We start from the raw sequence: 15,488 nt of genomic DNA, 5'->3' as shown, positions 1-15,488 counted from the left end.
ATTTTTCAGTTTTACTCAGGTAAACTTTACATAGTGTAAAATTCACTAATGTGTTGATTTTTAGCAAATGCAGCATTGTATAACTTATTACTATAACTTGGGTTTAAAACACTGCTGTTAATTTGATCTTTTTGGACATGTCATAAGTGAAATCATAAATCTACTTTTCTACCTGGACTCTTTTATATAACTGCTTTTGGGGTTCATCTGTGTTGTTATATGTACCAATATTTTCTTCATTTTTATTGTTAAATTATATTTTGTTGTATGGGCACACCACATTTTTTAAAGCCATTTACAGTTGATGGATGTTGGGTACAGTTCACTTTCCAGTTATCAGTAGTGCTGCTGTGAACATTGCATGTAAGTTTTTGTGTGGCAATATGTTTTCTTGGATGGATTCCTAGGATTAGAATTGCTAGGTTACATGATCAGTTTATGTTCAACTTAATACAGTGCCCAACTGTTTCCCAATTGTACTATTTTTTACTAGCATTACATGACAATTGTTATACATACGTATACATCCTCACGAAAACTTATTACCATCTCTATGATTATAGCCATGCGAGCATATATGAAGTTATATCTCATTGAGTTTGATTTGTGTTTTCTTAATAGCTAACAATATTAAAAGTTTTCATTTTTTTGATCCCATGTGTTTATCTTCATTGGGCAAATATCTATTCAAATCTTTGCCCATTTTTATATTGGGTTGGTTTTATTCTCATTTAAAGTTTTTAAAAAAATATTCAGAGTATAAGCCTTACCAGATATGTGATATGCAAATATTTTCTTTATGAATTACATTCCTAGTCTCATTTTTATTTTTATTTGGGACACAGTCTTCCTAAGTTTCCCTGGCTGTGCTCAGACTTGCAGTCCTCCTGCCTCGGCTTCCCAGAGTGCTGAGACTGCAGATGTGTGGCACTATAATTACTACTTTTTTATAGCTTTACACTATCTTCCATGTTATAATTGTTGATTTTTACAGTCTTAGTCTTTTAAAGAACTTAAGAAAAAATATTTTTAGAAGGTCTATTATTCTCATATTTACTTTTTTGAGGGGGTGTGCTGATATCTGGGAATTTAGCCTGGGGCTTTCACACTGAGCTATATTCCTAGCTCTTTTTTAACATTTTGTTTTGTTTTGTTTTGAGACAGGGTCTCTCAAAGTTGCTAAGTGGCCTGTGTTGGCTCTTAACCTGCTATGCTGCTGCCTCAGTCTTGGAAAAGTGGTGTACCATCACAAGGGCTCCCGTATTTACTTTTTTTTTTTTTTCTTTTTTTTAAAGAGTAAAAGAAGGATAACAATAATAGGGGGGGCTTACCAAATTACAGACGAAGTGGTAGGAAATTATCAATGTTACTGTTTTACATATTGTTATCTACAAGATAGTTTCTCAGGAAAACAAATAGACAAATAATAGTGAGTTACAGACAAAAGAGGTAGGAGATTATCAATAGTTGTTGTACTATACTTTGGTATCTTCAAAGTGGCTTCTAAAGAAAATAAATAGAGATATACATGAGTGACCTATTGAATAATCATTAACTATTCTCAATGGTTGTTGTAGGAAACACATAATAATAAACATGCATCCATTTATGAAATAGGATAGGAACAATACAAACATTACAGAGTTATGGATAGATTAGGAAAATATCAATGGCTGCTGTAATACATGGTGGTATCTTCCAAGTGGTTTCTCAGGAAGACAGAGACATGCAAGAATGATCGAACAAGTAGTTATAGCCTAAGGGTTGTCAAAAATCAAGTGAGCCATCTGGGGTGAAAGCCACTTTCTGTAGCGTTTTCTCTCCAGCCTCCTATCGCATTGGGACCCCACAACCAGTTATTGACCTCTCCCCAGCTGTCAGCACAGGCAGCAAGAATCCTGCTGCAGACTTCTCCGGAGCTCCACCACAGCCTGTACTGTCAGGGGAAGAATGGCTTCCGGGGAGTCTCCGCGGGTATCGTGCAAGGTCCTCCTGGTTTACAGCTTCCGAGCGGCTCTCGTGACCCCAGTCCACAGGACCTCTGACTCCTCAGGCTTAGTCTGCATTCTCATGTTCTCCGAGTCCTTGTTCAGCAGCTACTCCTCCGCTGACTCTGGACCTTTCTGGTTCTCAATGGCAGGAGCAAGAGTGGCCTGTTGTATGGCATATTTTCCCAGGGGTTTCTCCATGTTTGAATGATTAACACACCTCCGTGGGGGGCATCTGCAGCTGGTGCATGGTGGGCCAATTGTGTCATTGTTTCTCTGTGTCATGGTAGTTCTCAACTGAGCTGCTGCGGCCGGCCTGAGGGCCAGGGTGCAACAGCACTCGCAGCCACGTGGCTCCCCCTGCACCAGGAGCCCTCCTTCTGGGGGCCTACAAGGCAGGGAGTGAGCCGGTCTGAAGACAGGCGCTCCCTGCTCGTGGCTCCCCATGCACCTGGGCCCCTCCTTCCGGGTGCCTACGAGGCAGGAAGTGAGCCGGCTGGAAGACCAGCTCTCCCCACCCATAGCTCCCCGTGCGCTGGATGTATTTACTGTTTAAAACACCTTTCTTAGCCGGGCATGGTGGTGCATGCCTGTAATCCCAGCATTCGGGAGGCTGAGGTGGGAGGATCGTTGCGAGTTGGAGACCAACCTGGGCTACAAAGTGAGCTCAAGGACAGCATGAACTACGTAGCGAGACCCTGTCTCAAAAAGACAAAAAAAAAAAAAACACAACAACAACAAAACACCTTTCTTTTGCTGGATTTGAGATAACCTTGTCAAGTCATTTCCTTTCAAATTAAAATACTTAACCTTAGTAATTTTTATGCAGGAGATACGCTAGCAATCTGTCTCTTATTTTTGTTTATCCCTTCATCTTTAAAAGTGGTTTGTTAGATGGAGATTCTGGGTTGAGATTTTTCCTTTAGCACTTTGAACACATTCTATAGTTTCTTGCCTTCTTTGTTTTAAAATGAGAAGGCATTTCATCTTATTGTGATTTCCTCCTTTGAGGTGAATCATTTTTCTTTTGCTGCTTTTAATGTTTTCTCTTCAGCATATAATCTAGGCATGAGTTTTTTTGTTTTTTGTTTTTTTTTTTTTCACTTTACACAACCGACTTTGCACTTGGTTACTTTTTACTTCCTTGTTTTCTCTCTCCTCCTTTGATGGTATTATACATGTATGGATGTACTTAATGTTCTCAGAGGGTCTGGTGATTTCTTTTTAAACTCATTCCCCTCTTTTTCAGAATTAATAATTTCTACAGTTCTGTGTACCGATTCAGTGATTCTTTTGACAGATGAATTCTGCTATCAAGAGCTCCTGTGGTGAATTTTTCATTCTAGTTACTATCCTTTTGAACTCTTGAATTTCATCTTTTAGAAAAATAATGTCTTTATTCCATTCAGTAGATCATAATTACTATTCTTTAAATGTTAGTTTCTTTATTTTTTAAAACATTTTTAATAGCTGCTTGAAGTCTTTATTGACTTCATTATATGGTGATATTCGAGGTGATTGTGACTCATTTTTAACTAAGTTATACTTTCCTGTTTTTTGTATGTCTTATAGTTTTTCTCACAGAATTCTGGACTTTTAAGATAATATTTTGTTGGAGCTATGGATTTTTTTTCCCTCTTCCAGACGATTATTCTTGTTTTGTGTGTTTTGTGTGTTTGGTAATTGTTTGGACTGAGCATGTCATTCAGATGGTACATCCCCTGATGTCTCTGTTTAGTTTTTTTTTATTTTTGGTCTCTATTTTTCAGGTTGGCTTTCTAGATATGTCCTCTGTTTCTGTATAACTTGGTGTTTAGTCAGTAACTGGTCAGACATTATACTGAAATGGTCTGAATCAGTATGGTCTTCCTCTCTGCTCATGTTTCTGTGTATGGTCATGGGTGCATTTGGTGTTCACACTGGTTGCAAGTTTTCATTGGCAGTTCTGTTCCACGAGGCTGTCTTGCAGCCTTGTGTGCAAGCTCAGGTTCTTCTGGCTGAGCACATGCCCATTCTGGTCTCTGTTATGTGTGTATCTCCCATCGTGGGGTGTTAGGCGATGTTGTCTAGCCCCATCTCCTGGAACTACTGTTTAGGTCCAGAAGTCTAAGATCGGGGTGACAGCATGATAGGTTGTGAAGGTCTGGTTTTCGGTTGTGGACTACCATCTTGCTGTAACCTCACATGACAGAAGGGTCCAGAGAACTTGGATTGTTTTCATGAGGACATAGCTCTCATGAATTAATTAACTTCCAAAGGCCCTCATTCCTAATTCCTTCCTGTTGGGTAAGCACAATTCAGCATGTTAATTTTAGGAGGATGCAAACATTTGGCCCCAGCATTGCCTTAAAAAGGGCCATTTTCCACATTAGTGCTGGCCTTGGCCTTCTGTTCACATGACTCTGATCTTACCACTTAAATTGACAGTCGATTAAGTCAAGTCAGCTCTTCTTTGGCAGCATTACAAACTTTCCAGATATCATACCCAGCCTTGGCCTGGTAGAACTGCTATACTCAGAGCTTCACCCTGATGCAGACTGAGAAGAAACCACACAGATTCATGTTCTGACCCAGCATTCAGTGGTTTTGATGGATAACCACTTCTCAGTTTGCTGTAAGCCTATGGTTAGTTGAATGCTGAAATAGTTAGTTTTGACAGTTTTTGTCTAGCTTTATATTTTGAGGGGAATGGCAGAGGATTTGTTGCCTTCCTATTTAGCAGGAATAGAACTCCCTTAGTATTTTAACTTAATATCTAATGTAGCTTACTTTCAAACTTAAATTATTCAAATATGAAAGAATCAGAAGCTCAGGTTTGCTTGACTGTAATCATCATCCTGAATATTTTGTATTTGAAAGGACAGTTCCCCTGGGGAAGAAAGGGACTCCATTACTTCATATTCCAAAGCATATTTTGAAGATAAGAATACAGGGAAGTAAACATCTAGGCTAGAGATTTGAACAAGCAGGAAAGAGTATTAGCAAGAAAAAAAGAATTTTGTTTAGCGTCCTTGAGTACTCAGGTTCAAAACTTTGATACTAACTCTTCAATTTGAGTTTGTCCTGACAGATAAGGCAGTTAAGTAGGATTGAGCAGAAAATAAGCAAGGCAACGATCACAGATGTTAATTTTGGTCTCCTTCACACCTTCGTTATGTAGGTTGTATCTATTCATGGGAGGCAGTATTTGTACTGGTTAGAGGTTAGGATGTGGGCTCAGACCAAGATTTAACTGTTATAATCTTTGTATTCTTGGATAAATCATGTGACCTCCGGAGTTCTTAATTCTTTTTTTGTAAAGGGATGATAATATCATTTAGTATCCTTTTTTGAAGATTGAACTAGATCATTTCTGTTGTTATGGTTCTGTGAATTTCTAGACCAGCAATTGGCTATAGACCCAGTGTTAAACCTTTTTTACCATTAGGAAATAGAGCTGAAAGAGGCATTATTGTTTTGTGTCAGCCCATCTAATGTATCAGGACTTATGAGAGATTTATTAATAGTGTAAGGAAGCAAAACTGCCTCCCCTTCAGTTTGGGCTGTCTTCAGAGAATGCAGAGAGCCTATCATAGAGTGAATTTGAAATTGCCATTACCTGGTTCAGGAAAAATAAATTCAACATTGTCGCCCAGGTTGAAATGTCTGTTCTCTGTAATTATAATGAAATAGTAGTTAACAAGTGTAGTTTATTTGTTTTTCTTTATTCACATTTCTTCTTGGGAATAATACTTTTTATACTTGAGATTACTGTAGTTAATAGTAAGGCACTGACAGTAATAGAAATTTTTCTTATTTTTACAAAGCCATTTAGGTCCTTTTTACCAACTTTCAGATATTTTTATGTATAACATGAGTTAGCCCCTCCATCCTTGCCAATTGCTCGTCCATTTTATAGTACCACTAATTGACTAATACACTCTTTTCTTCTTGACTTAAGCCTTGCATTCAGCTTGTATATCAGTGGTTTTATTGCCATATTTTGTTTTGATCATTTCTGAGGCAAATATGTGTTGAACCCTACTGTGTATCAGTCAATATGTGACACAGTTGGAATAGCCATCAAAAATGCTTTACATAGCTGGGCAAAGTGTCACATTTCTTGTAATCCCAGCATTCAGGAGACTGAAGCAGAAAGATATGCTACAAGTGCAAGACCAACCTGGGCAACACAGTGAGTTGAGGCCAGCTTTTAAGCTACATAGCAAGACCCTATCTCAACAAAAACTAACCAACCAACAAACCAACCTCCAAAAGCAACCTAAAAAAAGCTTTACATACTAAATATGATTTGGTTGCTAGTTGCTGTTCTAAATGAGATTTTTTTTCTATGTAATTTCTAATTGGTTATTATTGCTAAGTAAGAAAGGTTTGCTTTTTGGTTATTTATCTGGCTTCCTTCCTAATCTTGTTTTTAAAAGTATTACTAGTGATTCTGGTCATTAGATTCATATTTTTTGTCTCTTAAGGTAGAATAATTTGTGATAGGCATGTATTGATTCATTTTCTGACTTTCTGACTTTTTATCATGGTCATCTTTTATTAGGACTTCTGGCAGTGGTAAGTAAGAAGTACTAATGACAAGAATTCATGTCTTACTCTGAATTTTAATGGAAATGTTCCTTTGTATTCATTGTTGAATACTGTGATAGCTGTGTGATTCTGAGTATGTACTGAGTTAAAGAAGGTTTTTCTAAAATCTGGAATGGATATTGAATTTTATTATCTGTTTTTTAACAATATTTATGAAAATGATGTCAAACAAAGCCATCTATGCACTAAACCATTTTTATTTTCCTCTTTAGCACACACCTGTTTCCTACAATTCCCTCATTTTAGGGTGGTCCGTGTCATTGAGTTCCTACCAAATTAATGTGGGCAGAGGCGACCTAGACTGCCTCCAGCCCTACCTATCACAACACTCTCTGCCATCCTTTGTGCTCTCTGTGGCCTCTTGGGTTCTCAGATTGGACTCCAGAGCTGTCTGTGGGTGTTCATGAGGGTTGGGTGGCTTTGCTGCATCTGGCAAAATTCCTGCCCCGTCTGGCTTGCCCCACCTGAAATAGACATAAGAACCTTCCTGGATGCTTACAACTTTGGGCATAAGTTCCCTGACCTGCATTCCTGCTGCACTTCCTATAGTCCTCATGCATGTGCTTTCTGGAGTAAAAGGGCTTTACTACTACTGCTGTTTCTTTTTGCATGTCTGTCACAGAGAAGAGTTTATTCTGTTATTTAGAAGCTACTGAATTCTATGCCCTAAGTATTTTTTAATCCGTCTGGAGATTAATAGTTGTATAATCCATATTGTTGTCATACAGGGTCTTAAATACTGGTTTATATTTCATTTTTGGTAATTTTCTCCCAAGTGTGGGTACCACAGTGAATTTCCAAGAATGTTTTCGAAAATTTCATCTGTGTCACCTATGGCAAGTATTTGGAAAGGCAATTAATTGACTTAAACCATCTAAAATGTAACATTTTGAACAGTAGGCATTTTAAAAATAAAAATTAATGTTTTTCTCAGTATTGTTTGTCCTGAGACAGTGAGCATTTGTTGTAATGGTGGAAGTTTGTTTTTATGGAGCCTTCTGCAAGTTCCAGTGCAGTCTGAACTTGGATAGTTGGTTAGTTTTTTTAAAAGAGAAAACTAAGGCTTAGGCAATTAAGTAATTGTTACTCATTTTTTAATAAAATCCAATTGGAAATAGTAGTAGAAAGACCATTTTTCTTGTTTTGATTCTTATTAGGCAAATTATCCTGGCCAAGTCACTTATTTCCCCGAGCTTAAATTACCACACCTGAAAAAATAAAAAGACGCTCTTCTCTCAGAAAGCTAGTGAGAAATACCACAAGGTGAGTGAACATGCTTTGTTAAATGTTAATATTTTCTAGTAAAAGAAATATATTATTATTAGCAAATATAGACTCAAAAAGATAATAAAGTAAATAAGAGTAATAAGAAATTACGAGATAATCTGTTGGTTTCCTCATATAACAAGCAGAAATAATATCAAAATAACATTTGAATTGGATATTTCAGTGTAGTTAAAATTTAGTATAATTATTAGAAAACCAGGTTATTTCCAAATGTGTTTTGTGTTTCACTGATTCTTGAAACCAGAGCGTAGTGATTATTTGAATACTCTATTCATTTGTTCCATTTTAGTTTTATGACTCAAATGCTTAGCTTTCTTACTTTCAAGGATAACTTTTTGAAAAAGCAAAAAAGCTCTGAAATGTAAAGAATTATTTGAGGTTTGGGCTTATATGTAACAAGCTGATTTTAATGACTTCTTTTATAAGAACTGACATTTAAGATATTAATATGCATGTTTTATTTTGACCATGTTATTAGATATCCATGTGTATTTGAAGTAGAGTGGCTAAATATAGGCTTGAAAATAACTGTTATGCTGACTCCCGAATAATATATAATTAGAGAAAGAATAAATTCCTAATTTATTGTAGACTTTATGAATTATGCTTGAATCAGGCACAATATAAAGGAATCAAGTTTTTCTTTTCGCTGTCTTTTTTGAAAAACACTATCAAAAAGGGTGAGACACTATCTATCTTGATATTGGGGATTGAACTCTGGGCCTTTGTATTGAGCTATATCTCCAGCTCTTTTTAGTTTTTTATTTTGAGACATGGTATCTCTAAGTCCCTTAGGTAAGCTCAACCTTGGGATCATCCTCCTTCAGCCTCCTAGAGTGCTGGGATTGCTAGTGCAAGAGGTGAATTTCAAATCATAATACTGTAAAATGTAATAGAAAGTTCAGTATGACTTATTCCAATATCCTTAAGTTACAGAGAAGTATAGTTAGGGCCTTGCAGAAGGAGTAACATAATTAGGATAATAGAGATGGGAGCAGTAGCTTAGAGAACACACTTCAGAGGCTTGATTGTTGGTCCATTGTTTTTTCTTAGTACTTACAACTATTTTCAAAGATATTGCCACTAGTAAGGCTTTTGGCAGTTCAAGCGATAAGGGGCATCCTCAGATTACCTCAGATGATGAGGGTGTACAGTAAAAATACAAGGAAAGTATATACTCATGGATCCATCATTCCAGTAGCTATAGAACTGTGGCCTAGAAAGGACAGGAATATACTTGTGTATAAATGTTTACTACAGCATTATTCACAAGACTTAAAAAGAGGAAAACACCTTAAGGTCCAAATGTGTCATATGCATCTGGTGGACTATTTGTCAAAAAAAGGGAATAGTATGCTGATAACAATTTATGCATCATGGATGAACCTTAAAGACAATGTTTTCTTGAAAGATTGAGAATAAAGCATGATGTTTGTTCTTTCCACTCTGTTCCATACACTGTGGGAAGTCTACATGGAGCAAGAGGGCAGGACAGTGAAAGAGAAGCATTCCAGTGGAAAAGGAGAATGTAAAATTGACCTTATTCATAATTCCTATATAAAAAATAATAATCAAAGAAAACAATTTTAAAAATCACCAGGAAGTTTTTAGTACTTGTGACAAAGGATTTGTAACCAGAAAGTGTGTTTGTGTGTCATATACAAAAGTATTACAGTTCAGCAGTAAAAGTCAGTAAACCCTAAAAGTCACCAAAGACTTCAATTGGCACTTTTTATGGGAAGGCAACTTGCCAATAATCATGTGGAAAAGTACTGAACATTATTGGTCTTCAGAAAAATATTAATTGAAAGTTAGTACAGTACTGTTACACACACTCAGTAGCAGCTCACTGCTTCATATCGTCCTTTCTCATTCTCCTTGTATTTGCTATGGCTTTCTTCTCTGTTGCTATATTCTCTCTCCGTTTCCTTTGTTTTTTTTTTAGTCATGTGGCTTTTGATTACTTACGACACTTTGCTTGAACTTGCTTTATCTTTTGTGATTCTGTGCATCTTACCTCTAGCCAACTTCCTGTTCTTTGTTTTCCAAGCAAACAGATTCAGGTAATACTCTGTAGAACAGAGCTATTTGTTGGTTTGCTTCATAATCTGCTGGCTTGCCAAGAAATTCGTACCTTTAGGTTCAGCATTGGTCCCAGTTATTACCTGAGTATTGATGTTCATTGCTTTCTTGTTCCAAAGTGCTGCTTAGTAGATGTGTTGAGTCAATGTGTTGGAATCATCCTTTAGTATCTGTCGAGGGATTATTTCTAGGATTCCCAGGGTTACCAAAATCTGCATAAGTCCCTTATGAAAAATGAGCATAGTGTTTGCCCACAATCTATGTACACGTCATTTTACTTTTAGTCATCTCTGGATTGCCTACAATAACTCATGTGATATGAATGCTAATTAATAATATGGCATATTCTTTAGGGAATGATGAAAAAAGTCTGTACATGTTCAGTACACAGTTTTCTCTTTCTCTTTTAAAATATTTTTGATCCTTGGTGATCTGAGCCTCTGGCATGCAGGGCCTGCTGTACCTCTGATGAAGAAGAGGCTGAGTGTGGCTACTTCTTTTATAAGAAAATGGATCAGGTACATTCTGAATCCAACCCCTACCAAATGGTCCTGTCAGGGATCTACATGCTTTTTTTCTTCTTTTTGAAGCTGGAGAGTAGCCTAACACATAGGAGTCTAGTACTCACTATGGAGCTGGAGTCTTACTTGGATCTGCAACAGATAACTTTACTATGTAGATGACCTTAGGCAAATCAGTCTTTTAGTCCTTTCTTTTTCTTAAATGGGAGAAAATGGAGCTAATGGTACCTAACTCAGTTCTGTTGTGGAAATTAAATAGTTTGATGATGTCAAGTGTGCAGGAAGAGCACTTGGCGCAGAGAAAGATGTAGTTGCAGTTGTTACTATTTTTATTATTAATATTGATTCTGGAAGGAGCACATTCCAGTCAGGTAGAGGAGTTTTGGAGGCCATGATCTTTTCATTAGCATATTTTCTTTTTTAGGGCAAGCTTTTTTCTTTTTCTCTCCAGTCTCTCCTACCTCCTTTAAACAAGGATTTAATTTGCAGAGGTGTTTAAACATTAGAAATCAGTGTGGCATCATACAAAACACTTTGAAGCCAGTATGGAAAAGATGCACAGTGAAGCTTTGCTATGCCTATTTCTTCCTAACTTCCCTTTGTGGTAACTGCTGTGTGTCTTTTATGGTAAATTCCGGGACCCTTCCTTAGAGGACAGGCATGTCCACTACCCTTATCCCACATATCTCTGATGCTATCATTCATATCTTTTTTGGGGAACCTTTAATTATTAATCTCAGAACATCCTATAAATCTTCATTAGGAAATTCCTTCTGAACTTTTGCTAAAAAGTAGTTACTGTGCACTGTGTGTATAGCAGCTGTTTGCCTAAGTTTAAAAAAAATTGGCCGTTTTAATTTGCTTTAAAAATATCCACTGGCACTGGTTCTCATTACAGATGTGTGGTTGTAACATTTCATTTTTTAAATGTGTATCCATCTTTTTTCAGTTCTAAGGGAGTCCAAAGAAACCATCTCAACCTTAAAAATAACCACTAAACCTACAGTGTTTTTGGTTTTTAAAAATTCTCAAGGGAGGACATTTTTTATCTTGGACCTAAGCTTCATACAGGGTGGCCCATTTAAAAGAGGCCCTGTACACAGCCACATTATTAAATGGGAACTGTTTTAAATGGGCCACCCTGTAAATCAGAATTTTTTTTCCCAGTGGGTATTTACTTCTTTGCACATTCTGAATTTAGCGCAAGTTTTCAATTCTTGTGCTTGATAAGCAGCCCTGAAATTTATGTGATCGTCTAGGTGGCATGGAAATGCACAAATCTGAGTTTGTAAATTTGTATTTTGAAATATCATATTTAGATCTTTGAAAATCTGACTAACATGCTATGAGAATCTCTTTCAAGACTTACTTTTTTAATGGATACAAATAAAATGAAAACAGAAACTTAACTCAAACAGTAATACAACTTCCGATTTTTTTAGAACTGTAAACCTTTTAAAACAGTGCAGATGTCTTTTTCAGTAGTTTAGGTTCAGTAGTTCTCAATATTTTTAATCTAAAGTTTCCAAACACCATTCTTTTCACTTAAACGAACCCTCCCCTGCCCCTAAATCTGTGCTTGAAATGAAGTTTTTCTTGAGCTCTAATCTGTCTCATCAAGGTTTGGGCAAAGCCCATCCTATAGGGCCCAAAACAGGACTCTTAAGACCAATCATAAGCCCTCAAAAGTTCCCCCAAATCACAAACCACCACAGAAAAAGCAACAAGAGAGGAGATAATTAACAGTATATGAAAATGGTCCTTTTTTATACCATAAAGTGTTGTGTCCATGAAGTGTGAACAGAAGACTCTTCTACCACATGAATCTTCCACTCTCCCCAAGGCCCCGTCCATTTCTAGTGAGCAGTAACAGGACCCCTAGGCTCTGTGGCACACTGTGGCACTTACTTTTGTTTTGGAAAATGTGGAAAAGTTTTACCCTAAGGCCTGTATGCTGTTAGTTAAAAGATGTTTTGGTAATGAGCCATGCTGTGCCAGTGATGAGGACTGATGTCTTGTGACATTCAGGCTAAAGGCACGGATTCCTCTTACCACACCATGAGGTATTATTGTTAAATCCATATGTAAGTTCAGTTGATTGACTATAGAAATTCAGCCTCTGTAGAAATCCAATGGAGTCTGTGTCTCCAAATTTGTACCTGTTATGCCTCTAATTTACTACCAAAGAGCTTTTAAAAACACATACATTTCTCAAAAAAATACATTTGTCCATTCTAAGTAATTTTTGCACAGACTATTTTTTCTTGCCTTACATCATTATAGGTCATTATAATTTTGGGACTATGGTTAATGGCTTGGTTTAGGACCTACCATCTTTTTAAAAATTCTAACAATTATAAAAATAGTCTTTTGAGGGATAAATATTAGAAAATATTCCATGGAAAGTGGCTGCACACATTGGTAGCATGAGAAGGAAAAACAAAATGAAGAGTTGTAACACAGTCCTAGATTAGTGGTGGCGAATCAACAGCACACGTGTTAATTTTTTTTAGGACAGAAGATCTTAATGTATGAGTTATTTTTTTCTTAACTAAAACCTCAGTATTGAGGTTTAATTTTGGTGTTGGCGCTTTGTGATAAATAAGTGTGCTTTGGGTTGCAGTTTGGGCACTTGTCTCTGAAAAGATTTGCCATCACTGTCATAGATCAGTCATCTTTCTCTAGGTGAATGTAGCAAAACTCAAGTTTTCTTTAACTTTCCTAGTAAACATTTTCATTGATGTTCTCTCAACATAAAATGAAGGTAATTTAAATCACTCATAGACATAAAATAGTCTATCTGGTACAACAGTTAAATAAATAATTTATGAATACTCTTACCATTAGCAAAAAATAGTGTTAACATACTAACATGTGGTAGTCTCCATGTTGTGGTCTGACTTAAAGTCAGTTTTCTACTGAGTGGTTTTCACCCAAGACAGTGCTCCCATTATTCTTTTTCTAATTAAGTGAAGCTGTACTGCTACTTTAACCTTCTAGTAATGAAAAGTAAAAGTATAACTACTATAAGAAAGAATTGTTGAGTAAAGTAGGTATGTTTGTTCTTTGCTCTTAAGAAAAATCCTGTTTTTTTATTTGATGTCAGACTTCATCAAGGAAAAGAAGTGGATATACTAAAGAAATTTTCTGGGTGCCTATTTTCCCTCCATTTGGAAAGAAGGTTATCTCAGTGGTCATTACTTAGGTTATGCAGGAGCAGAGATACCAGTGTGCCTGTGGAGGACTCCAGGGCCCGCTAATTGAGGCAAGTCATCTATTTCATCTCATGTAGGAAAGTAGCAATTTTCCAAGCCAAAGAACATCTGGTTTGAAGTGGAGGTGAAAAAAGACAAGGAAAAGCTTTTTGTGTAGCCATCTGCACAGAAAGTCAATTGAATGTTGACAGTAATTTTAATGCATGGTTCATTTTATTTTGGACTCAAGCATTTTGTTCATTAAATGATGACATGTTGTTTGAATACTGTAACATTAGATTTAGAAAGTGAAAAACATTCTTACTTTGACATGCTTGTGTATTAGTTGTCTAGAGGTTCCTATAATAAAGTACCAAAAATTTAAAACAGCAGAAAGCCTTACTCCACAGTGTTTGAGGCTGGACATTAAAACCACGGGCCATGCTCTCTCAATGCTGCAGGAGCAGTCTATTCCACTTCACACAGTTCCTGCAGTCCTGGAGGTGCTGGCTTTGGATGCATTGCTTCAGTCACATTGCTGACTTTTCCTGTGTCTTCAGATCATCTCCCCTACTACATGTCTAGCTTTGTGCACATTTCTCTTTTTTGTAAAACATCAGCACACTGGATTAGAGTCCACCCTATGGATGTTGTGTTAAATTCATCACCCTTAGGAATACTGTACTTCCAAATACGGTCATTTGCTGAGGTACTGGGGAGAGGTTACGATCTCACTATACCTTCTTAGGAGCAACACAATTCAGCCATAAGTTTGTCTTCTGTGATTTTAAATGTGGATATATATTCAATATTTCAAATGCTGATACATAAGATGTACACTAGAGTTTAAACAAGAGCATGAACCTTAATTGCTTGTTTTCCACATATCTTGACATAATATTTGATAGTCCAACCATTTTCTTGTATTTACTAAACAGGAGCTGTGCCAGGTGAGTTATCCTTAAGTCATCCAACCCTCTACTTGATCACGTTTTTCTTAATTATTGTAATGTGTTTTCCTTTCTCTTTCTTTGGAACAACAGTATCAGTTATGGTTGGTATCTATTGCTAAGCTCACTCTGAAGTCAGGAAATACTTGATTTTGGTATTTGACTCTACCAGTGGTTGACAAACTGAGGAGACAGGTAACATCTACTTACCTTCCTATTTTTGTCTAGCTTGCTTAACTAAGAATGTTTTTTATATTTTTAAATTCTTGGGAAAGTAAAGTAATATTTTGCAATGTGTAACAATTATGTGAAACTTAGCTTTCAATGACTGGCTGATGGAATTGTACTGGAACACAACCAGGCCTGCTCATGTATTATGGATTGTTACTGGTGCTTGCTGTCATATCAGTAGTTGTGTGTCCATAGCAAAGACCTCAGAGTGGTACTACTTGTTATCTGACCTTTTCCAGAAAAAGTTTGCTGATCCTTGAGTTATAATAGTCCTTTCCTAACCTATTAGGTGACCTTAACCATTTTAAAAATAATAATAGTTTTATAATTGTAATATTACAATTTTTAAATTGTACTTCAAAAATCACATGCTTGTATAGTTTAAAATTTAAATTCCTAAAATTTTATAATTTTTGTATTACAGTCCAGTTTTATGTTAGACTGACTGAAAATAAGATTTGTACATTTCTTTTTTTTTTTTTTTTTTTTGTTTTTCTCCGGTACCGGGAACCGAACTCACAACCTTGCGCTTGCCAGGCAGGCGCTTTTGCCGCTGAGCTAAATCCCCAGCCCCAAGATTTGTACATTTCTATACTCACTTACCAGGGTGCTGCATACTGTTTTTAAAGTTCACAAGGACTT

At 36.5% G+C, this 15,488-nt stretch overlaps 1 protein-coding gene across 25 annotated transcripts in view; it reads left to right on the top strand.

Moving 5' to 3' along the window:
* The window catches only part of Supt3h (suppressor of Ty 3 homolog (S. cerevisiae)), a 441,758-nt gene that overhangs the window by 141,262 nt on the left and 285,008 nt on the right, over positions 1–15,488 (top strand). For 13 of the 25 annotated variants that reach the window (XM_013516861.1, XM_013516866.1, XM_013516869.1 and 10 more), the window contains one exon: positions 7,739–7,844. The exons of the other annotated variants lie outside the window; for them this stretch is intronic. The gene's annotated coding sequence lies outside the window, so the exon portion shown is untranslated. The remainder of the gene's footprint in view (positions 1–7,738; positions 7,845–15,488) is intronic. 25 annotated transcript variants of the gene reach the window in all.

The sequence above is a fragment of the Chinchilla lanigera genome, unplaced genomic scaffold (genome assembly GCF_000276665.1).
Source record: "Chinchilla lanigera isolate Chin_1 unplaced genomic scaffold, ChiLan1.0 scaffold00036, whole genome shotgun sequence".
In the NCBI taxonomy this organism is placed as follows: Eukaryota; Metazoa; Chordata; class Mammalia; order Rodentia; family Chinchillidae; genus Chinchilla; species Chinchilla lanigera.
The sequence above is the reverse complement of the archived record's forward strand: the minus strand, read 5'-3'. Positions and strand labels throughout refer to the sequence as shown.